Genomic DNA, 26,108 nt, shown 5'->3' on the forward strand with positions numbered 1-26,108 from the left:
GTATACATATTTTTATCAATGTTGTCGTAGTATTTTCTTTTTTGCATTTTAACCATTATTTTAGTATGGTAATTCTTTCATTTTACATTTTGTATTTGTAAATCCTCTTATTTTTATATTTTATGCTACTATGTATATCGATATTGATTTATAAACTTGTATACAATATTTGTGTTGTTATTTTTTCCTTTTTAAAGTATTGTAATCAAATACATATTAACCTAAAATGATGAAGCATAAGTTACCAAATTGTCACAGATTATGGATAAATTTGTTAACAAACAATACAAATCCAAAAACCTTTTGTAACCCTTAGCAAACAACGACGGCAACAAAGAAATTGAGTTTTTTTACAATTTTATTTTATTTGAACGTGGTAGTCACAAGAATTATAAAAGAAATGGGAACTGAATTGATGCGTTGCTACCACTGGGGCGTTGGTTTCGTGGAAAACATAAAACATAAATAGGAAATTTTGTTTTGTATAAATAAAAAATAATCCTAATTTTATGAAAAATTTTAACAATAAATATATAAAAAAATAGTTTATATTCCCAGGTTCCTGGAAAAAAATTTTTATTTGGGATACAGAATTTCAAATGTGATATTAATTTGAATATAAAACAACATTATTATCAGGTTAAATAGTAATCCTCTTGGTGACTACATAAATATGTCTATTTGTTTATGAAATTGATCCTATACTTATGTAAATAATAAACAACATACATTACGTATATATGTATCCCAGCAAAAATATTCTAGAATTGAAAGCAATAACTGCTTCTTCAATTGCATCTTTAAATAATTGCCTTACAAAAAAGATTTTGAAAGCCACATATTCAGCTCTAAAATCACGTACTTTTTTGTATATTTCTAATATATGTAAATATGCACATGCAGAGACCCTACGCGAGGAATTCCATACAAAAAAATTGTAACTTTCATAACAAGTGTAAGCAGTAGCAACTGCTCTCTGTTTAACAAATCTGTACATTAGTGATATAGCATATTTTGACGAAACTCTTTTTTCAGTTGAGTTCCAATTTTGTTGCAAGTGTGAATTGCTTTCCGTATTTAAAATTATCTTTTGAAGTATGTTTGCAGTTACGGTTAATTATATAAACAACTTAACGAAGGAATATAAATATGTTACCAAAATAATTTAAAATACTTTAAGAAAAATGTATTCCATTTTGTGCGAGAAAAAATAGTGCAGTGGTTATTTATATTATGATACCCTCCACCACCATCGGTGGTGCTAGAGAGTATACTTATATAACTTTGTCATTTGTCAATAGAATTTAATCAAATTTAGGATTTAGCTATGTATGTCCGTCTGTCTGTGTAAAACACGCTCACGATTAAACGAAGCAATGGAATTTAATCAAATTTACCCAAAATGTTATAACTTTTCCTTAATTCCCACAAATATTACCCTTATATATATAAATGTTACCGTAATTTTTTTTTTATGTGTCCACAATTGGTCATAGCTCCCATACAAGGTCCCCCTCCGAAAATCACTTAAACGCCCATATCTCATTAGCTAATTAAGATATTTATACAAAATATGGCAAAAATATTTCTTTTATATACGCAAATGTAACTATAATCATTTTTCTGATTGGTCCACAATTCGCCTCTCCCGAGAATCGCTTAAAAGCCTATAACTCAAGAAAATTACAAAACGTTTTTGCATTTGAAACAAATATGAGTTATTAAAAAAAATTTATTAAAAATATGAGAAACTTATTTTTTCAAATATGTTTTCAAATAAAATATCACTAATATAAAAGTAATTGCTGGAGGGCATTTAATATTTGGATCGGCCGAATAAAGCACTCTTATTTGACTATACTTGCCATATTTTACCAAATTTTCAACAAATACCAATAGTTAAATCTCTAAACATATGTACAAATACACAATAGACATTTTCCAGTAGTTCAATGCATTTGAAATGGAAAAAGGTTCACTGTATTCTTCGAACTATCATTCTTATTATCTCTTTGTAATCATTGGCGTGCTGATTGACTTCCTTACTTGGATTAGTTTTACCAGCTAGTTAGGGACTATCTCGCCGCACTGCTTAAATATTCATCTCTTCGCCGTTCTAGTTCTATTATAGTTCAGTTTTTAAAATATTTTCCAAACATAAATATATTCACATTAAGTAAGCATTTGTTTGCATGTTTTCGTATATGTGGCTACAAATAAGGGTTAATATACGGAACTGACACAAAAAAGCGTTATATTGTGAATAAACAAAAGAAATAAAGGATTAGTTTTCTTAAGAAAACATCCACAACCACAATTTTAAAAGGCTAAAGACATGTAAAAGGAGATGATTACTTTACTTAAGTCTATGCTTGTGTGTGTGTGTGTGTTTGGATACACGATTTTACGATAGCCAAAGGATAAGTTTCTAAAATCAATAAAAGGTTAATTCAAAAAAAAATAAAGTATATTTTTATATACTAACTGGACTTTAGATAAAATATCTACAACAACAATGTTCAAACATTTTAATGGTACGAATTTCAAAGTATACGTATTTTGTTAAACATTTAAAATACGTACATACATATAGTCCTATACATATCCCTTTATTTATTTTTTTGTTTGGATATTTTTAACACATTTTTATTACATTTTTTTTTGTTTATATAAAAATATAAATAAATCTATAACTTAAAATTTTTATTTTCTTCAGTCCCAAATCTTCTTAAACTTGATTTTTATATGCAAAATTTTTCGTTGGTATGATAAAAGTTCGATAATTTTATTAGGTTTTTCTAGACTTATGTATGTTTTTAAATTTTTATTATTGCTTTTGTTGTTTATTTATTTTTTTTATATTGGTCAATATCATTAACATCAATTTCCCATTTATGAACGTAATTTTGTGTTTGTTTTACAGTAATTTTTATGTTTATTGTATTTTATGACTTCATTTGTTTGTTGGTTCATTTTTATTTTATTTATTTACATTCAGACTAATATCAAAAAAAAAAAAAAAACATTAAGGTTTCTTATCTTATAAAAACTTGTGATTTAATAAGTATATTAGACAACAATAAATTATCACTATAACCAAAAAAGTTCAGGTTTATATCATTTTCAGTTTAATTTCAGTTCTAGTTCAATTCTAGTTCAGTTCTAGTTCAGTTCTAGTTCAGTTCTAGTTCAGTTCTAGTTCAGTTCTAGTTCAGTTCTAGTTCAGTTCTAGTTCAGTTCTAGTTCAGTTCTAGTTCAGTTCTAGTTCAGTTCTAGTTCAGTTCTAGTTCAGTTCTAGTTCAGTTCTAGTTCAGTTCTAGTTCAGTTCTAGTTCAGTTCTAGTTGAGTTCTAGTTCATTTCTAGTTCAGTTCTAGTTCAGTTCTAAGTAGTTGAAAATTTAACTTTTCTTTTTCCTGTATACGCATCATTTGAGAACTGTGTCTACAACAATATGAATATATAAATATTTATAAATATATATGAATGGTTTATAGAACAGATTTTGTATTACAAACTTTTGTTAAACGTTTATGAATAAGACCCATTATTTTTTATTTTTTGAAATTTGATTTTTAATAGCCATGACTAAAAAGGATTTTAGTTTTCGTTCAATGGCATAAAAAGATTTTTTTCTTTTCTATTGTTTTTTGTACATACATCATTGATATGTGTTTTGTGATTATTTTTTATTTTAAAAATTTTTTTTTTACAATTTTATATTTTTTGTTTGTTTATTTATTGCAATTTATTTGTTTTGAATTTTTAGCTATAAAATCCCATTAAAAATGCTAGAACACGTTTTAAAATTGTTTTTTTTTGTTTTCTGGTGGAAATTGCAAAGACCGTTAGGCCATTTCAGTTTCCGTTTCCTTTTTCCGCTTTTGGGGTTTGAACAGTTACGATTTAGTACTTGTATACTATTTTTTAATTTTCTTTCAAAAAGGAAACTATTATTAAAATTAAATTGTTTGCTTTCCTAGTTTCTAATAAATGGTGGGGAAATAAGGATATGACCGAAATGTGTAACACTGTTCAAAAAATCAATACATACAGATTTGTAATTTCTACATCTTTCACAGAAAAAACGAATATTTGACGTTCATTTTTATAAGCATAGAGACTTGTTTTATTTTTTATTATACCGTCTAAAAAATCACTAAAATGGAAGTTTTTTTTTTATTTTAACTATTAAAATAAATAATGTATGATTGTACCTGTAATAGAATATGTTTGCTTTTTATATTCATCAGCATTATTTCGAACATTTAAAATAATGTTCAAAAAATTAAATATTTCTACATTTTATGAAATGCTATGACCATGACATAATGTAATTGCAACTTATACTTTTGTTATTGCACTCATTATTTATTGTTCAATAAATTAAAAGAAAAAATAAAACAGATCAAAACAAGTACGTAAGGTTATGAAAACAACTATTGTTAAACAAATATAAAAATAATTCACAACATTTGCAATAAAATTTGCCAACAATAGATAAAGTACTTACTCTTATGGAAAATGTTTTAAACAGCAGCGAGGAGACAGGGAATAGAACTTAATGCCAACATTAAAATCTGAAAACTATTTGCATAGAAATCATGAAATTTTGTTCGTCGAAGAATCGCGTCAGTACGCATCACAGTTTTCTGAAAATAGAACAAACAAATATAAGAAATAAATGTAATTTCTTTTGTTTGCGTCATTGTAGTTAGTGATGTTTTAGTTGCTGTTCTCATTTTGTATTTGCTTTCATATTGAATTTTAGTTAAAATAATGTTTGATACTAGATTATTTATCAACATCAACATTTATTTAAGGATTGATTAAATCGGATGTTGGTAATATTGCTGACAATGTTTATAGATATTTGGTTTTTTTGTATCTATCACACAGCAAGAATTTTCTCTATAGGCTGATAGAAAGCTTAATAAATTATATTTGTTTTAAATTTCGCATTATAAGAATTATATTTTTAATATTTTTCTAGGTTTTTTTTTTGTACTACATTTGTATTTAATATTATATTTGTTGGAACATTCTTACAACTATTTCTTTTTGTTACTATAAAGAAATTAAAAAGCGACAACTGATTTTGTTAAGAAAACAAAAACATCATCACATTTTTCATGCACTACCAAAAATACTTACATAGGATGTCTATAACACTTGTTTCACCAAGTATGGTAAATATTTATTTATAAACTAGTAAAAATGTGGTTGCTTGAAAAAATAGATTGATGTTTGAATGGTTTGTTGCCTACTGGATTATTTTAATGTTCACTTAAAAAAATATATACAAATGAAAGTATAACTGCGATGCTAAAAGAGTTAGTTTTGTATTACTTTGTACAAAAGTTTTTCCATAAAAATGTAAATTTTTATATTTTGTATATTTTTCCGAATTACATTTTTTATATAATTGGATTTAAAATCAAAGAATCCCTAAATTATTATCGAAATATCAATAGAATAAACCAACATAGCGGAACAGATATTTATATAAAGTTAGCTGAACTTTTATTAACACTATTTTTTATATAGTAAATATACTACATAATTCAAATAATATCAGTCAAATTTACTTCATAGATTTTTAGAACGAAGAATAGATAAAAAATATTTAAAAGCGTGTGAATGTCATTGAATTTATTAACTTCAACTATGAAAGAAAAATTGTGTATGCTTAAGCCTTCATTATTTCAAATATTGTTATATAACTACATAAGTTACAAACAAAAAATTTTCATAATAAGTAATCTTTTTTCTATTGGACAAATTTTTGTAATTTTTCCGATCGTATTTTATCGTTAATCGTTATGTAGTTTACATAATAATCCAATATACTGAAAGCAGCAAATGATTCTTTGATTCCATTAACATTTTCTATAATTTGCCAATTTGCCAATTTTCCAACCATAATGAGTTTTCGTAACAAAGTTTTATAAAACAATTCAAATTTTATTTATTGATGACTTTCGAGCAGAACATTGATGATGATGTTGATTATGATTGAACTAAACATGTCATAATTTTCTAGAAACTTTTTCTATACTCCATAAACATTTTAATGTAGTTTGTTTTTATAAAGTTGAAAAATTATAATACAAATGAGTTCATGTATTTGCAAATGAGTTGTATATTCAGCTTAAATTCATTTTTACTTATGCATACTAAAATGTTAAATTTACTAAAGGTTTATAAGATGATTTTTGCATGGAAATTTAAAACTTGATTATGAATATTATTATTGGTTTAAATTATTATTTTGTATTATATGCAAAAAATAGATTGTAAACAAATTTGTATGTCAATTATGAAATTGTTTTAGAAAATTAAGCACGTAAAGGAAATGATTGACATAGTGGCGTCAGAGGGACTTCATAATTTTACTTTTTATATACTTAAATATTTCGAATTTTTAAAATAATTTAATTTTAAGCTTAATATTCATTAAGACGTGAGTGTTAGCTACCAGAATTAAACTTTATATCTAAATCTTTTCATATCTTTAGAATACATTTTGGGGAAGGTTTGGGCAAAAGCAATAAGTGAGTAACTTTATAGGATTTCTTTAGAAAAATTTACTCTCAAAGGATTGTCTTCTTGTAGCGTCGAACAACACCGGCAAATGAGATGTTTATATCTTCAGTTTAAACATTCATTATTATTTTTTAGAAATATGTATACAATTATTTAATATAACATCAGAATCAGAATGAAAATGGACAAAATAGTTTTTGACCAAAAACTCAAAGATTATGGCCTATGGCCTTGAGCATAAATCAAAAATAATACAGACACAAAAAATAGTCATTTAAATGTTAGAAATAATTCTTACATTCCAACTACAATCAATAAATAGAAATGTTTAACTGTAATGCCTTGATCGTAAATGTTAAACATGATCAGAGATATATTTTAGTTGCACGCTTGGAGTAAAACGGAAGACTAGAAAAAACATGTAAGAATTCTATATTTGGTTCTTACGATTCTTGTATATCCTTCACCATAGTGACTTAAATTTTTGGTATATTTTCAGAGGTTGTCGTTTATTTTTCCGTTACGTATGAACACATTTTTTTGAATAAAGAATTCGCAAAATATCTGGGCTCTTGTGCATATTGATATCAATAGACTCACAAAACGGACATATCTTAATCGAGTCCTCTGTCTCAAATGATCCAGAGTATGCATATGATGAGTTGGGTTACTTGACACGAAATTGACCATACATACTTCATAGGATTGGGATGTTATATTGTTGAAACTACAAATGGAATATGAAAGGAATACAAATGAAACTAAAATTAAGGAAATAATAAAGTATAGACGATCCAATCATGTGATACCCTATATCACTTATGACTATAAAATGTGTTTTATTTTTTTATAATAAAAGATTTAATTTGAATATTACTTGGAGACTAGGGTCTAAAGCGATTTTTGTATTGTTTGGACCTTATGAACTATACGAACCTTCCTTCAGAAAATAACTGTCGTTTACTTTGTCTCACTGTGTTATTCATATATATAAAATATTTATTTGTGCTAAATTTCGTAGCGATTTTTTTGTTTATAAATTGATTGTAGACATTCAAGTTATTCTCTGATTTTAGCTTCTTATAAAACTTAGTTGTGCCACTAATCGAGAAACAAGCATATTTGACATAATTATTAGAATAAAAAATCCTTTTTCATGAGTTTGCTGTATAGAGGTAGGTGAAAAATGCACCGATTTTAACCATATTAATAGATTTTGTCCATAGATCAAAAAAGCGTATGTGACTTGTATCTTAAAGATTGCGACTAATTTGTTCGTTACAAATATTACCATAAAACCCAATATAACAATCCTAATAAAACGGTGTAGGGTATAATAAATGCCATACAAATATTTAACTGCAAATAATGAGCATGTGTTTAGATAATGGAATGTGGCTTTTTATTTATTTCTTTCATTCCCTATTTGTATAGAATAGTGGTTTGAGTTAAGTCATTAGAACTGAAAAACAGCAGCAACAAATAAATAGTTATTGGCAAACACCTTTCGATACAGGCAGATGTTATGTTAAATACATTTTGTTAAAACGTTGATTTTGCCATAAAATAATATTTGCTATTGTATCAGCAGATGATGTTTAAGAAAATGTGGTAAATATGTGTTTACTTATAACCATTTATTCACAGAATTCTTTTTTAATTAAGAGGGTTAATATTCTTAAGTAAAAAATAATTTGTGATAAATTTAAAGGAACAGCCCTTTTTAAAAATCTTGTCTATGAATCAATGAGTATTAATACAGTAAAAAAGAGAAAAGTGAAATTAAGAGATTTTAATTCCCTACCTAGTTTTTTTGAAATGGTATAAAACTTTTTTTTAATTTTCAAGTATTTCTGATCCACAAAAAAAAAAAAAATAATAGTTTCGATTACTCATGGCGAATGATTAATATGCATCTGGTAGTAATGTGGAAAATTAAGTATACGCTAAGATGTAAGTTAATATGATATTACTGCCTTATGCAAAAACTACTATTAAAGTTAACAATGGTTTACTACACACTTCTTCCATATAAGCTGAAAAACAAAAATTAAGAAAAATTTCTCCGCAATTTACAAAATCTATTTGTAGACGTTTTAATGTCTATGCTAATGTATTTTTAAAGTGTCAATGAGTGAACGCAAGTTAAAAAAAATATTTTTACATATGTTGTTATTTATATCCTTTACTATTGACTTTCTATTTTCTTGCTTTAGTTTTGGTTTCCTTTGTATTGCCATTTCTTTCCAGTTAAACCATTATCATAAACACATAACTATGTAGCTGTCTGTTAAATATACGAGTCATTATAACTGTCCTGTACAATAATGTTTTTTACAACATTTTTGCTGTTGCCTCTGCTGTTTTTGTCATTGTCATTATCATCACATTTATAGCACTTCCGCACAACTCCTGCAATTGTAGTTTTATGTTGTCGGTTTTACACCCTACACCACTATATTGAGGTTTCATACTTAAGCTTAATTTACACCTGTTAAATGTTTGACAGGAGAGATATGAAATAAATAAAATATTAAATAATATCGATATTTTAATTGTTATTTGTTTACACAATTATGTATTATATGTATTTAATTACCATCAAAATAAATGGGGGTATATTGATTTTGTCATTCCGTTTGTAATGCAATTTAAGTGTTAAAGTCATTCTATGAAGTGGATGATTTATATAGGCTGATATTGACCAGTTTGATATTGACCCTTTTGAACGAACATGTCAATATCCCCTTAAATACTTATATAACAGAATATACCCTAATGAAATTCAACACAAATGTAAATTAGACCAACTCACAAAAAATGGTGCTTGATTTACCCCCCTCAAAATATTCGCTGTTATGTAATATGATGTTACCCAAAATATTTTCGGTTAAGTGTTGTCCGTTCGTGAGCTGGACAGTTTTTAAGAAAATATCGTATGGAAGACACGATTTTTCATGTTAAATTCAATATTTCACCCAGCTTCAAATAATCCTTGTTGTGTTTTATAATGATTCCAAAAATATTTCTAGTCTATCGATGGCCTTTCGTGAGCTGGAACGCCTACAAAAATGTACCTTTTTAGTTATTTTTTAAATTTTACAAGAGTCGGTCACAGAATATATTTACTTTTATGTATTACAAACGACATGTTTTGTCGAAAATGTTGAAATTTAAATTCAAAAATTAAGTTATTACTCAAGAGTATTCCTTACAGTCTAAAATTATTGAAATCGGATAAGTATCTTAGAAAATATACAATATCATTTATAAAATATATAAACATAGTATCGCGATAAAATCAAAATATGTAAATTTTGGAGAACTATAAATTTTATATGTACCAAAAGAATTTAATTTCATCAAAATCAGCTACTAATATTTGATATTACATATTAAAAAAATTTCCTGAATAGGAAGGAGCTAACTTGTTAATTTTTTTGGGAATTTTCTAATTCGGGACATGATGTTCTCTTAAAAAAAAAAAATACTGTAGTACTCATAAGTGAGCGAATATAAATATCTTATTAGCTCTAGTTCCTAGTCTAAATTAATAAATTTAACCTTAAGCTCTGCCCCATAATATAGGCTATTGTATATTCGTTCTGAACTGGATGTATTTTTTAACATATTGTTTCATGAATCTATCATAAAACATGTTTCATGCGTTTTTTTTTTTATATATAGTATATATAACTGCCTGTCTGTCTGTATTTTTTGCTAAATGTGTTTGGCTTTTCTCTTATCATCCATCTTATATTATTGTTGGTATTACAAACATAAAAATGTATTTTAACATTTTTATATACATATGAATAGGGGTGTGTTAGATGTTGTCATTTGCTGTGGTAGTTTTTCCAGCATTTTATATTCCTCTATTTAATTTTGCATGTATTTGTGTGTATAAGGTTTAGAAAATGCGTATTTTAAGGTGTTACATGTCATGCTGATTATGTTGATGATGTCCTTGTTGTTGCTTTAGCTCCAGCTACTGATGTTGTTCTCACACATTCCAAGTTTATTTCTATTATTTTATACATACATTCATACTTATAAATGTATATTTGCAAATATGTATGTGTGTTTTTCTGTATGTTTGGTTTTGCAGCATTGAAACATGCTGTTCAAATATGAACGTGCCGGAAACTATTCATATCAAAACTATAAAGAACATAATACTTTGGGGAACAATACATCCTTAAATAACGGAATATTAAAGAGCATACTCATACTTATAAACACACATACACACAAAAGCACGCTCTTACCGCAAAAACCAACCAAACAATTTCGGTTTGTTATTTTATTCCTTTGTATGATAAATGTATTGTGTATTTGTTTGTGTATGAGAAAAAAATTTAATTTTTTAATGTGTAGGGAGGAAAATAAAAATTATCAAAACAAACCTAGAAAGGAAATGTTTTTTGTTCATAAAAAGGGAAATAAAATTGTCATGTTGGAGTGAGGTATTTTGTTAGGTCTGAAGATGAGTGATAATTAGTTTGTAAATTAATAAGGTTTTTCGTTAAAAAAATAAAATGCTGAAATGTGTGTAGAACTTTTTTAATATTAGCTAATATGTTTATCAAAGTAAAAAATTTATATTTTAAATATCCCACACCATAATAGTGGAAAGGTTATTATGCGATTCTTCTTATTTTGATAACACCAAAAAATTCTCAAAATTAATGGAACCACACTCACCACAAATGTGAAAGGGGAAGAAAGTGTAATTTGTTCACCTATCCCTTAAAGTATATGGGATATCTTAAATATACTTACGTCTCGTTATATTATATGCAGTCCTTGATGACTTTGATGAATTTCATAATAATCGGACCTGACTTGATTTCTCCAAAAATTAATTTACTAAATTTTATGAATTCTTTTTGGTAAAATTAAAATTCTTATAGAAAATTATATAAAATATTCGTAATTGGTGAAGGATACCATACGGTCGGCCACAACTGGCTATAGTTACTTATTTGTTTCGAATAAAATTGTAAGTTGATATTTTTTTTTTTTTTTAAATAAATTTTTAATATTTATATTAAAATATGTTTTATATAAATAAATAAATTATATGGAACTAAAAACTGAAACATATACAATTAAAAAAATGCAAAAAAGGGGTTCAAATTTATTTTTCCAATAATTTTCTTTGACTGTTTTTGCTCTATTTAAATTTTTTTTAAACACACCCCATTAATTGTATAGATTTTTAATATTGAAGAATACAAAACATGTTTAGACAAAGAAATGTCTCAGAAACAATAGCACGAATTCTTGGTCTCAGTATTGCATTGTTCACCATTGTCATTAAAAGACAAACATTTTTAGTAAAATGTCAGCAATGTTTAAAGACATATACGTTTATGTACGTATTTCAATAAACCTGAAACGTCTAACAACTGATGTTTATATCAGCTCGGACAGGCACGTATAGTTATAAACTACTCCTCGGTAATACTATAAATTAAAACAACAGTAGTTAGGAAAAAAAAACTTAAAACAACTGGAAAAAATCCCATAACAAACCAAATCCGATAACAGCAAACAAAACACAACAACATGCAACAGAAATGGCATCGAAAACATCAGCAATAACAACAATACAGTTGTAGCACAAAACAATGTAAAGCAATTAGTTTATTTCATTGCACATGAATGCAAGGGCGTCGTGGAATAAAATGCTTTCACAAACTCTTACATGCAAACAAATATAGACATGATTCCTTTCTTTTATCTCGCAAAACAACAAATGTTCTGTTTCAAAAAAAAAAAAAAATTAAAAATAAATAAAAACAACAACAAACAAATTCGCTATGTCATGGATTATAAAATTCTAAACAACTGTTTACTGAATCCCCTTCTCTCTTCTTAGTAGTTAGAAAACATCTAAATTCTAGTAATTTGTTGTACTCTTCAATTTCGTTTGTAAGTATGTATGGTAGTTTAAATCAATTTTCTAAAGACCCCTGATATCTTTAGGATTTCAATCTTCTTTTCATGAATAAATGTAGCTATGGGAAAAATTCCGAAACAAATCATGTTAATATTTCCAAAAAATACGAATTATCATTGTTAATTTCTAAGTAAATTACAAAACTTTTTATTTAAGAAAGAAAAAATAAGGCGAAGTGTATATACAATTCGGTATAGTTAATTTTAGGATTGTTATTTATATTTCTGTTTATATCTCATCACTCATCATGCAGATTGTGTAAAGAAACAATTTCGTCTATGCCTAATCTTTCATTGATTCTCTTATGAAATAATAACTGGAATAACAAAATGAAGAAATACAAAAAAAGGTATGTATTGTTGTCCATAGGACTAGGATATGTTCAAAGTATTATTTAATGGTTGGGTTAGGTTAGATTGATAGGAGGATATATGTATATTACATCAAATCCAAAGTAATACATCCAGGTCACTATCAGTCATGTTGTCCGTTCCTTTAAAAAATGTATTGTTTTTAACGCTCAGCAACTCAGTTTCTTGGACGTTATTCCTAAGAATTTTTCAATCAGTGATATATGAGTGAGGAATGCTATTTTCAGAAAAACATCACTTCCAAGATACTTGGAAGTGATGTTTTTCTATGGAGAACTTAATTTGCACCTGACAAGTGCAAATTAAGTTCTCCATAGTTTCAATCTCTTCTCTAAGTATATGCTCTAAATTCATTTGAATCTGCACGTCTAATTTTGCATAAATGTGCTCGTAATCCTTTGTGTCCACTAAGAATAGGTATCATCAGGTCACCACCGTTTGATTTTTCGAAGAGGACTTATGGGATTCTTTCCCCATATTTTTAATTCAGCTCTATTTAATGCTTAATAAATTGTTGAATTCAATTTTGTATCATATACAGTGTTTCCAGACTAACCTTTTAAAAGCTAAATTTAGCCATTTTATTTATCATTAAGCCTCAAAATTTATGTTTTAGGTTATGGCGTTTTGAAGATTTTTTCTTTAAAATTTCATATTTTTATACCCACCATCAAAAAAGATGGGGGGTATATTGTTTTTGTCATTCCGTTTGTAACACATTGAAATATTCGTCTAAGACCCATAAAAGTATATATATTCTGGGTCCTTATTAGATTCTAAGACGATCTAGCCATGTCCGTCCGTCTGTCCGTCTGTCTGTCTGTCTGTCTGTCTGTCTGTCTGTCTGTTGAAAACACGATAGAGTCCAAACGGAAGTAGCTAGCGAGCTGAAATTTTGCACAGATACTTATAGTTGATCCAGTTTGTTTGGTATTGAAAATGGGAAATATCGGTCCACGATTTCGCCTAGCCCTCATATAAGCCCCCCTTTAGAAAATGACATTATCGCCAATAACTGACTAACAAAAGCATCAATAGCGCTGTAATTCGGCACAAACATGTTTTATGGGGACATAAATCTTTTCATAGAATTTCATAAGGATCGGTCCATAATTGACCCTACCCCCCATACAAAGTACCCTTCAGAAAATGACTTTATCGTTCACATCTCACTAACAGAAGCATCAATAGCGGTGTAATTCGGCACAAACATGTTTTATGGTGACATAAATCTCTTTGTAGAATTTTATAAGGATCGGTACATAATTGACTACCCCCCATATAAAGTCCCTTCAGAAAATGACTTTATCGCCCATAACTGCTAAGAGAAGCATCAATAGCAGTGAAATTCGGCACAAACATGTTTTACGGGAACATAAATCTCTTCGTAGAATTTTATAAGGATCGGTCCATAATTGACGCTACCCCCCATATAAAGTCCCTTTCAGAAAATGACTTTATCGCCCATAACTGGCTAAGAGAAGCATCAATAGCAGTGAAATTCGGCACAAACATGTTTTATAGGAACATAAATCTTCTCGTAGAATTTCATACGGATCGGTCCATAATTGACCCTACCCCCCATACAAAGTACCCTTCAGAAAATGACTTTATCGCTCACAACTGACTAACAGAAGCATCAATAGCGCTGTAATTCGGCACAAACATGTTTTATGGTGACATAAATCTCTTCGTAGAATTTTATAAGGATCGGTCCATAATTGACCCTACCCCCCATATAAAGTCCCCTTTAGAAAATGATTTTATCGCCCATAAATGGCTAAGAGAAGCATCAATAGCAGTGAAATTCGGCACAAACATGTTTTATGAGGACATAAATCTTTTCGTAGAATTTTATAAGGATTGGTTCATAATTGACCCTACCCCCATATAAAGTCCCTTCAGAAAATGACTTTGTCGCTCATAACTGGCTAAGAGAAGCATCAATAGCGGTGAAATTCGGCACAAACATGTTTTATGGTCTCATAAATCTCTTTGTAGAATTTTATAACGATAATTGACCCTATCCATAATTGATCCTATCCCACCTATAAGGTCCCTTGCAGAAAACGACTTTAATGCTCATATCTACCTTAAGAAGCATATATATAACAATAATATTCGACATATAAAAGTTTTATGGGAACTAAAATCATTTTCTTAAATTTTATGAGGATGAGTCCATTATTATCTAACCCCCTAATAAGGTGCAATTTAGAAAACGAATTCAACGCTCATTACTACAAAATTCTACATACACAGTTTCGTGTGAGCCAAAATCTCCCTATCAAATTTTATAAGGATCGATCCTTATTGAAAGTAAGAATATCGGTTCACGTTTTTCCTATCCCTATTATAATGCCCCCTTCAGAAAATAACTTTATCGCTAAGAGATGTATCAATAGCGGTGTAATTCAACACAAACATGTTTAAGGAGAACTTAAATTTATGCTCATATCTGCTCATAACATATATATAAAGCAATAAAATTTGACATAAAAAAGTTTTATAGGAAATAAAATCATTTTCATAAATTTAATGAAAATGGATTTATAACTGACCTTACCAAGGTCCCCTTCTGAAAATGACTTTAAGACTTATTACTGACCCAAAAATGTGAGTACATCAGTAAAATTCTACATAAACATGAATGATTTGATGGTGGGTATATAAGATTCGACATGGCCGAATATAACACTCTTACTTGTTTATTATATATTTATGCATTTATAATAAAACAATATAGATTTAAAAACTAAAAGAGTTTTGGTGACAAAAGGAACTTATGAATATAATTAAAGTGAATGTTATGAAAGTGACCTGTTTACAACTTTTAACTGATTTGCTAAAGATAATAGGAGCTCAGCTGAGAAGCAATTGTAAACAAATTAATTTTAGTTTCTTATGAAAAAACACTATATTTTTGGCAATTGTATAGATCAAATGACGTCCGACCATAACTAAATATAGTAGCTTTTAAAAAAACTATAAAACTTAGTTGTGTTTTGTTCGAGATAAAAGTATATTAAACGTAAATAACTATGAACACAAAAGCTCTTCTAGGTGTTCAGTTATACGTGTTCTACATGAAATTAAAGAAAAATGTTTACCTTTTCAACCCATTGAAATTTAGCATACGTGCCAAATTTCATCAAATATAATCATTGCGACCTGTACCTTGCGCTCAAGCTTATTATGTTCATCCAGCCGATAAATCAAACATAAAAATTTTGTCGGTTCAGAAAATGATTCTAAGTCGATGAAAAATATTCTTTGGGTGTAGTACCATTCTAGGTCTTTCTTAAATTATTGGTCTATAGTCGGGAATTTTAAGTGTATAAAAATTTTGCCATTTTCTAGCCTTATTTTTTTTAACTTTTTTTTTTGATGTCGGATTTATTTCTGCATTATAAAGGTCATATAAATTTCAAAATTATATAAAAAAATCAGAAACACAGCTAAATTTTTTTGCTAAAATTTTTACCACAGATAGTGAATGAAGCATTAGCATTTCTCAAAACCCTTAAAACTCTTGTTGTGGATACCAGAACATAAATGTTTATTTATCAAATATATATGAAAAGTTGATTTTTATAGCTAAAAATATAAACAGTATAAAATCTCTTAAAATAGTTATTTAATGTTAGTTATGTCAGTCTTGCAGTAAACGAGCTAATATGTATGTAGTACATATAAATAAAATTTTTGGCAGTATTTGTTACTATATACATTGTACATACATATATTTTAAATAAGTATTCGAAATAAGAAGTTTTTTATCTAAAATCAGTGTTTGTACATACATATGTATGAATATATTTGTGTTTACTCCTACCTGTACTTATGCTCATGCATACCCGTTACAAGAAAAATATGTTTGTGTCTTACCAAAAGTACAGAAAAAATCTATAGTTTAATTTATTATGGTTTTTAAAAAACCACTACCAATCAATAACTTTATGGAAAGCAATTTCTTGTTTCTCTAGCATTTTCCAAGCATAAAAACTTTTTATGCTTCGAGTATGAGTACACATTTATAGATTTAATTTTTCACATTTTTGTGTTTTTTCTCAATTCAGTGATCATAAAAAAGGTAACTGGTAGAAGAATAAGAAAAATACAAACTTTAATATACTCTGGCAGCCACAAAAAGTCAATAACTCAAGGCGCAAACATACGCACACACACATGCTTTTTTAATACATATAAAACATACATTTTCACTTTTACATATAGACTAAAAACAAATGCACTTTATTACTTACATTCATAAACTATAGAAATATCCACACACGTAGATTCATATAAAAATAAAAAAATAATTCTTACGAATGCAAGTTTTTGTCTAAGTATGTATGTGTCTTAGTATATGTTGTTAACCAAGCATTTTTTGAGTGAATTATGTATCCTTTTGAAACGATATTCTTTTACAAAAGAACTTGGTTATATTCCAAACTGTTTTATGAAGGAGGATGACATTGACTATAGTTTTGCAGACCTGAGTCTTCAGTGATAATGGAACCCATAAACCCCAGATTTATGGGCTTGGGCACTATTAACTATGTTTTTGAAATCGAAGGCGTTGCATTTATCAAGATAAAATTTTCCTTTTCACTACAAAAGGTCGTCTATATTCCTCCTTTGACAACTACCTGGAACTACAGGGAAGTTTTTGCGTGGGAATGTAAATATATATGTGTGAAAAAAATTTTTAGTACTTTGTAGACTGACTTGTTTTTAAGCTGTAGCTACATGTTGTTTTACGGTACTATGCAAAAGATTTACAGTGGGATAAAATTTACAGATTTTTTTACGATTTAATACATTAACTGATTTTTCAATGTCTGCGGAATACATTTTATAAAAGTAAGGTTGAATTTCTTAAATTAATTTCATTTAAATTAATTATAAAAAAGGCTTTAAACATTAGGGTTTATAGTAAACATTATCTATCTACTATAAAACAATTATGCTTAATTTGCATTTAGCAAATTTAAATAATATTCAAAAGCAAAAATTATATTATTATGAAATGAAAGTAGTCCCACTGTACATTCTTAGTATAGAGAGATAGATGTATGTAAAAGTTAAACTCATTCATATAAATTTGCTGTGATATAAATAAATGTGTAGGATGGTAGTAGAGACCAGGAAAAAACGTAACGAAACTACTACTGTATCTGCCATTACAAAAAAATGCAAAGTAACAGAAATGAAAAAAAAAATATTAACGTAAGAGAAAAATTATTATACATAACAGCGACATTTATAGTCAACGTGGCATAAAAATCGTTTATCTTTTCTCTGTGTATGTGTATTTGTACTGCAAGCACAAGTTTGTTGGTTAGTGTATAGATCTTAAATTCTTCTTTTGAATCCTCAAAGGTACATAGATTCTAAACACACACGTTCAAAGGCACACTTAAACTCAAAGGTGTGCAGTTATGATGTTGTAGATGTAAATAAGTTGGTAGCAGTAGTTGTGTTTCAATGGTGACATAATTTGCTACGTTGCATCTTGACAATAAAGTAAAAAAATTAAAAAAAAAAACTTGTAAACGCCAGTCATATGAAGCATTTTCAGACTTTTTTATATTATTTAATCTAAAAAATCTTAAATACAAGTATACATCACGGTTTTTAACATTTTCAAGGTTTTCCTCTAAAGTTCTTACGACTATATTTATATCAGACTTAAAGTCCAAGGATTCGAAGATTTAAGGAGTTTAAATATAAAAACCTTAACAATTATTTGCTTGATATAAACTGAAATGTATAAATGAATGCTAGGAAATTTATTCAATAGAAAAAAAATATTTATCAATTAATTAAAATCCAAAACCAAAATTCTTAAAATTTGTTTTAAAAATAAGCATTTATTTTTAACATAAATTTTAAGAAGTTTATATGGAAAACATGTGTAGTAAACTTAAAATAAACTACCAATATCCTTATAAATGCAGGACTAATTTTTTTTGTATTTTTTAAAGACGAAATTTAAAACCAAAACTAAACACTCAGATAAAAAGCACCAGAGCCTGTTGATATGACATCTAAAACAAAAACAGCCATATAAAACTCAACAAAAAATCTAGTCCAAAAACAAACACAAAAAATGAAAAATCCTTTATGAAGTGCCAAAATAAGATACGCACGTGTAATATGACAAATGTTTACACAGAATAGATGTCAACGAGAACCACCATAAGGCAGAAACACCAAACAACAAATGAAATTCTGGTCTTGTTGATCATAATAAGAAAAATAAGAAAAAATGTAATAATAATGTTGTTATAAGAGAAAGTATGTACATGCATATATATTCAAGTATGTATGTATGGATATGTTTTACATATAACAGGCGCGGACTTAGTTGAAGAATTGAGAATTTAAACTTATTATTATAAAAATTTTAAATAATCTTGAACATAACTCAACAAATGTTATTGAGAACATAAGTTACTTTCTGTATTTATAAGTACCAAAGAGTGTTAGGTTTAAAAATGTATAGTAACTATTAAAGTTTCCTTTCCCCATGTATCCGCTTCTGACTATGCCAAGTTACACTTACCTACGTTAACTGTCAAAAAGCTAAGACCATAATATTTATATTGTCATAATAAAAACAATAAAGAAATCAACAAGACGAATAAACAAAACCAACCTCAACTACATTATTATGATCCAGATCACTTTTATATATATTTATAGGCACACATACTTATACGCACACATACATATATATTTATATACATATTGGTTCATCTTAAAAGTCATTTAAATGTAGTAGATAATTCGAAAAGGAACATTTAAAGAATATGTTAAGTTGAGTGGTGTTTTGTAAAAAAAATGTCTTATTTATATTTGAGCAGTTTTATGTCAAGTGGCTTAACTAAAATAAACTAAAATAAATAATCGATTGTGACGAAATTTGCCTTCTTTTGAGACAAAAAATCTTTGAGCAGTTTTATGTCAAGTGGCTTAACTAAAATAATCGATTGTGACTAAATTTGCCTTCTTTTGAGACAAAAAATTCAACGAAAATGTCCATTTTGAAAAAATAGGGGAAAATTAAGTGAAAAATATTAATCTTGAGTCAAAAATATTTTTTTTTTAATAGATATAGTCTCAAAACAATCAAGAAATATCTATCTGAAGATCTTTGGACCATTTTTGCTAGGACCAATTTACACTCATTTGAATAAAACCCTGTATGACAATGTCCAAATAAGTCCGCCAGTTCGTGACCGATAGAGCCGATTTTAAAAGTTGGGCCACTTGACACAAAAGTCCCCATTTATATAAGGTTTCGGGCTATCGTGGTTAGATCGTCCTTAAAATTTTCCAGGATCAGATATATTTATGATCATTTTATAAAATACTTGCATAACTCAAAATTCACGTTTTTTGAATTGTGTATTACAAAAGATGGATCTTTTTAAAGTATGTATTTCATATTTTTTTTCTATATTCAAATACGTCTACTACTATTGTTGTTTTTTATGTAAAAGTTAAAAAAATTAAATTAGTACACCTTAGTTGCTTAAGAATAATTTTACAACAGTCATCGCACATCTCAACGTACATACATATTTATGTATGTGTCAGAAAAAATAAAATCCAAATAGACGAGACAGGAAAAATCTTATACTAGTAGAACATAATAAAAAGCGAAAAAAAAACTCGGTCAGAAAAGCAGCCATCAATCAATTTTGTTTGTCTGTTTATTTTGGTCGCATTCATTTATCTATCTACTTAGTAATACAAGATGAATGCGTGAAAAGTGTGTATGTATATAAGAATTTTGATGCGTACATGCAAAGGCCAAAAAAGGAAAAAAAAAACAAAATCCTTAAAATTACTGTAAATATTTTATAATATTTTCTATTGTATAAAAAATACCCAAAGATGAAAATATCTCTTAGGACAACCTTATTTTCACTCACTAAATAAATATTTTACTTATTTGGTTTTTTTATTGAAAAAGTTTATTGAATTTTAACGAGCAGACATTTTTCGTAGGCAATATTATATTACATTTAAATAAAATTAGTTTTTAATTTTTTTTAAATGTGCTTTAATTATGTTATATTTGTGAGTGGCTTAATTTTTATAAATTTAAAGCAATTTATGATTAATTGTAGTTGTAAAAATTTGGAAATTTTATCAAAATTTACGATTTTTGATGCATGCTAAGACAAAAATTATAAACAAACAAGTATGAATTTATAGTTGGACATTGCCGACCGTATAATACCCTACACCAGTCAGTATGTTAAAATTGTGGATTATTTTTTAAAAAATAAAGCATTTATTTTGTTTTATTGTGGAATATTTAGTTTAGATTATGTAGACTTTAATCGTTTTATTAGTAATTATAAGTTAATTTTGACCTTCAAGTCATTTTCTGAAGGGGAGTTTGTATGGGGGCTAGGGCCAAATGAGGCCCCATCACTATAAAAATTAGTATTGTCATTTATTGTTTTATAAAACTATTTTTTGCTGATTTTTGTTGACATTATAAAACTTTTAACGTAATTATGAGCCTAAAGGCCCGATTCAGGGGTTACAGTTGTATGGCGGCTAGGAGAAATACTGGACCTGTAGCGCGCTCAAGGTTTACATGGACACACAGACAGACGGACGAACTGACAGACGGACATCGACTCAAAAAGTGATTCGAGGCGATTGGTATACTTTAAGGTGGGTCCTAGACCCATCTTAAAGTGTTACAAACTTCATCACAAACGCATAATACCCTCCTTAGTATAGTGGTGTAGGGTATAATAACACACATAATTGTATCATAAATTTTGTTCTTGTACTTGCTTGTTTAAATGCTGTGTGTTTTTATTGACTTGAAGAAACATGTAGAACCGGGAGTAAATAAAAATGTATAAGAGTGAATTTTTGGTAAATTTTCGTTTTCCAAAAGGAATTTTTTGAACCTTGAAACAAAAATCTAGTGTCCACTTTGCAAAAGTAATTTTTTGAATTTTCTATACTATTGAACCTAGAAGCATAAAGTTAATCTTGTAGATTAAATGAGAACCTATAAAAGAGGAATTTTAATCAAATTTAATTCAGAAACATAAAATCAAACATTGAAATCTATAAAAGTGTACTTTTTGGTACTTTTCCGTTTTACAACTGGTAGTTTTTTATTTATTGTAATAAAATAAGTACTGAATGTTTTGTAATAACATACGTACTTCTTGAGATTGAGTTCAGAAGTAGTGAATTTTAAATCAAATTATAATGTCATCTCTATGACAAGAGACCTCACTTCTGCAGGTCTTTTTATACCCAACATCAGAAATGATGGGGTATATTGATTTTGTCATTCCGTTTGTAAAACATCGAAATATTGATTATAGACCCAAAAAGTATATATACAGTCTGTCTGTTGAAAGCACGATAGAGTCCGAACGAAAGGATCAAGAGAGTTGAAATTACTTATAGGTAAGGTTTATTTGGTATTGAAAATGTGAAAACGTGAACCGTTTTCGCATAGCCCCCATACAAATGGCCCTCCGAAGAACAGCTTAAATAATCATAACTACTTTAAAAAAAATGAGTAAAGAGATAATATTCGACATATAAGCCAACTTCTCTATATTAAACTTTTTGAGGATTGGTATTATTAAGTAATTTCTATTAATTTTTAAAATATTTATATAATCAGATCTTAACTTTTCCGGTCCTGTACAACCCTAATACAATTTCTCTTATGTTAGAGTCCAACGATGCTTAAATTAAAACATTGCCATACATACATGTTAAAGTATTTATTTTTCCATGTTAGTACTTAAATAAGTATTCCTAGCTTTACACCTTCATACAACATTTATTCAAATAAATAGTTTTTAAAGCTTCATTCAACAAATCTTAAAATAAATATTGTTGGGTTTTCTGTAAAATTTTTTTACAATCACTACACATGGAAAATATACAGTTATATACTCTAAAAGTACCTTAAAAATGTTTTTATTATTTTTAAAGAAATTGTTAGTGACCTCAATTTTATTTGCCAATACAATCTCAGACTTTTTATTTGATGTTTATTCATTTCATTGCTATTTTTCTCTGATTTTCGCAGCCATTATTTTTCGTTTTTAGTTACTTAAGAATTTGTTTTTTTTTTCAATTCGAAGAGTTCGCTTTAAGTATTTTCTTTTTTTGTTACCCCAAACATACAAAATAAACATTACATTTGAAAATTTCCTTTTTTTGCTACGTTGAGTACAAAACAAAACATTTCTTTTCAAAAGCATTCATTTTTCTTGGCTTCTTATCTTTTTCCTAAACATTAAGGACGAAAGTAAAAAAGTAACATTTAAATTGAATGGTTTTTTTCTCGTTCCTGTACAAATTTACAAAAGATTTTACTGTATTCAAGTCTGCTTCATTTTTTACTTTGCAATATTTGTGTATTTAGTAGATTTTACATTTTGTATGAATTGTAAAACCGGGTTACCTAAATTTTATTTTGATTCGCATATAAAAAAGTAAATGAAATAAAATGTTAACAAGTTGTTTAACTTGAAAAGAAAAACTTCATTTCACTGGATTTTTTGTTTTGTTCTATTTGTATCTTTTGCGTTTCTGCTACAGCCTTGAAATTATTTCATCATGAAAGAAATTGTTTAACTACATACATAAGTATGTTCATGTGTATACCTACATACATATAATATACATATAGTATAATTGAGAGACTGTGCAACTTTTTGGGAAATTTGACGAAAATATAAAATTTATTTCATGTATTTTTGATGAATGGAGAATATATTTAATAGTCGAGAAACAATGTTAAAGGTTGTTTAATTTAAGAACTATATAAAAAGTTTAATTTTTAGTTGCCAGATAGTATGGTATATATGTATAGTATGTATATGTAGCTATTCCTGGATTTAATCGACAGTTGTTTTCTAGAGATTACTATTTTCTCTAGAATACAAAATATATTTCTTTAATAACTTATTTTAAAAACAAATTGTATAATTCTGGTTGTTAATATATTATATTATTCAATCAATTGCATTACTAAATATTCTGCATTAATTTTAGATTTTATTGAAATTTTGAAATACATACATATGAATGAATCTGAAGCTTTAAGTAAAGGGTTTTTCAGACATTTTTTTTTTGTATATTTAAGACTAATTTTACTAAATTTTAATACCAAACTACTGTGGATAATGCAAATATTATGGGTGAATTTTATAGATTTACATTGACTAATTTTAACCTGCATATCAAAATTGATTCAGAATTGCATCTGTCAAGAAAGAAAATTTCTAATAAATCTCTTAATTAATATTATTGAGTTTCTTTTAATAGAAATACTAAAATAAATATTCATTTATATGTCGGAAACAGCTGATGGTACTCAAAACCGACCACCAATCAATATGTAGGAAATTTTATCCCAAAAAACATAACAGTAAAGAATAAAGTTTGTTTTTCAAAAAAAAAAATCTTAATTGATTTTTAAAAAAATTCTCTACCAAACAGAATTCATTTGATAAATAAATTCATAAAAAATCAATTTTCTATTTATTAAATATTTAATTTATATAATTAATGAATTAATCATCGTTCAATTATGTCTCAATTATTGACATTAATTGTTCTGATTAATTCGTTTTTTCAAAAAAATATATATTAGAATTTTTTTTTACAAATTTTGTAATTGATATCATAAGTTTGGTTATTGGTGCTAAACTCGACAATTTTGATACATAATTTCTATATAAATAATTTGCCTCTCAAACCCACAAAAATTCCTATTAAGGACCAAAAATGCTATAATTTGCCAAAAATAGGGTATTTTTTTTTAGTCTGGAAATAAATTACGTTTGTGGTGATGTTTGTTATGCACAAAAAACTTAGAGTACATCAATCTTCTTCTGAATCGATTAAGCAATGATCGTCTGGTTGGCTGCTTGTCCATGTAAAGCTTGTGTGAAAAGTACAGACCACATATTCAATATAATTCGATGAAATTTTGCCCATACGCTTTTTCAGACACAACGACTAAGCCTATTGAATATTGCTATTCTATTATACCAGAACCCCCGGAAAAGGGCTTTTGAGCTCATAATTACGTTAAATATCTTATATCTCGAAAAACAATTAAGTTCTATTCAAGCTCTGATGATCGCATATAAAGGCTCTGGTGAATGGTATCATGTGATGGGCTATGCTCGACTATACTTTCGTACCATTTTTTTTATGTAATTATATACATATATTTTCAACAAGCTGTCAAAAAAACTCTTTACAAAATATATTTTTTATTGTCTTTGTGTCACTGTTACTATTTGATGCAAACTAATTTTCTGAGTCATAAAAATACTTACATATCTGCGTAATAAATTTTCTTAATCAGATTGAACGATCTGTGTAAAGTGTCTAATATCCTGTCATAAATTTTACAACTATTTAAAATTAAATACACAAAATTATTCATAACATAAAACAATAGTTAAAATCTGTTTTACAAATAAATAAAATATTATACATGCAAACATACTTCATTTCTTTGCATGTATAAATTATAACTTTCTCTTACATTAATAAATTTCTTGTTTAAAGTTTATTTCCGTTATCCGGTTTTAATATCCCCAAATGATGTTACAGGTTTTATTAACATTGTTCTTGTTTATTTGTTTTTTTTTTGTATACTACACCACTATAGTGGAGAGGATATTATGCGTTTGTGCTGATGTTTGAAACAACCAAAAATATTGGTCATATACCCAACTTAAAGTATACTAATCGGCTCAGAATCAAACGTACCTCCGGTTAGGTCTAATGGAGTCAAACTCCATTAATATAAAAAATGTTCTTGAATCTTTGCAAAAATTTCCAGGTAAGGGGTTAAAATTTACTTACACAATAGCATTTTTAGTTATTATTTTAACATGGTGATGTCATTGGAAGCTAGTACTTACTAAAATCGCTTACAGGTAATTAAAAAAATCAGTCAATGTATATCTTGTGAATAACGTATGTAGCTTTTATCTCATGAATTAGTAAGTATTTATATAACACATTTTTATGTAGACGTTATTAAAGCACTTCTATGTAAAGTATGATAATAGGCAACAGCAAGTCATAACCAAGTTTTTGCTGGATAGTTTTATGTAAACCTAAATGAAAGTGCTAATATATGTATGTAATGATCGGTACTAATTTGGCCCTAGCTCTTATGCAAAGTCCC

At 27.5% G+C, this 26,108-nt stretch overlaps 1 protein-coding gene across 1 annotated transcript in view; it reads right to left on the minus strand.

Moving 5' to 3' along the window:
• LOC111674830 overlaps nucleotides 1–26,108 on the minus strand; it is a 151,176-nt gene that overhangs the window by 116,241 nt on the left and 8,827 nt on the right. Inside the window, exon 2 of the mRNA XM_046949680.1 lies at nucleotides 4,512–4,650. The gene's annotated coding sequence lies outside the window, so the exon portion shown is untranslated. The remainder of the gene's footprint in view (nucleotides 1–4,511; nucleotides 4,651–26,108) is intronic.

This window comes from Lucilia cuprina, chromosome 4 (genome assembly GCF_022045245.1).
Source record: "Lucilia cuprina isolate Lc7/37 chromosome 4, ASM2204524v1, whole genome shotgun sequence".
NCBI classification, from domain to species: domain Eukaryota; kingdom Metazoa; phylum Arthropoda; class Insecta; order Diptera; family Calliphoridae; genus Lucilia; species Lucilia cuprina.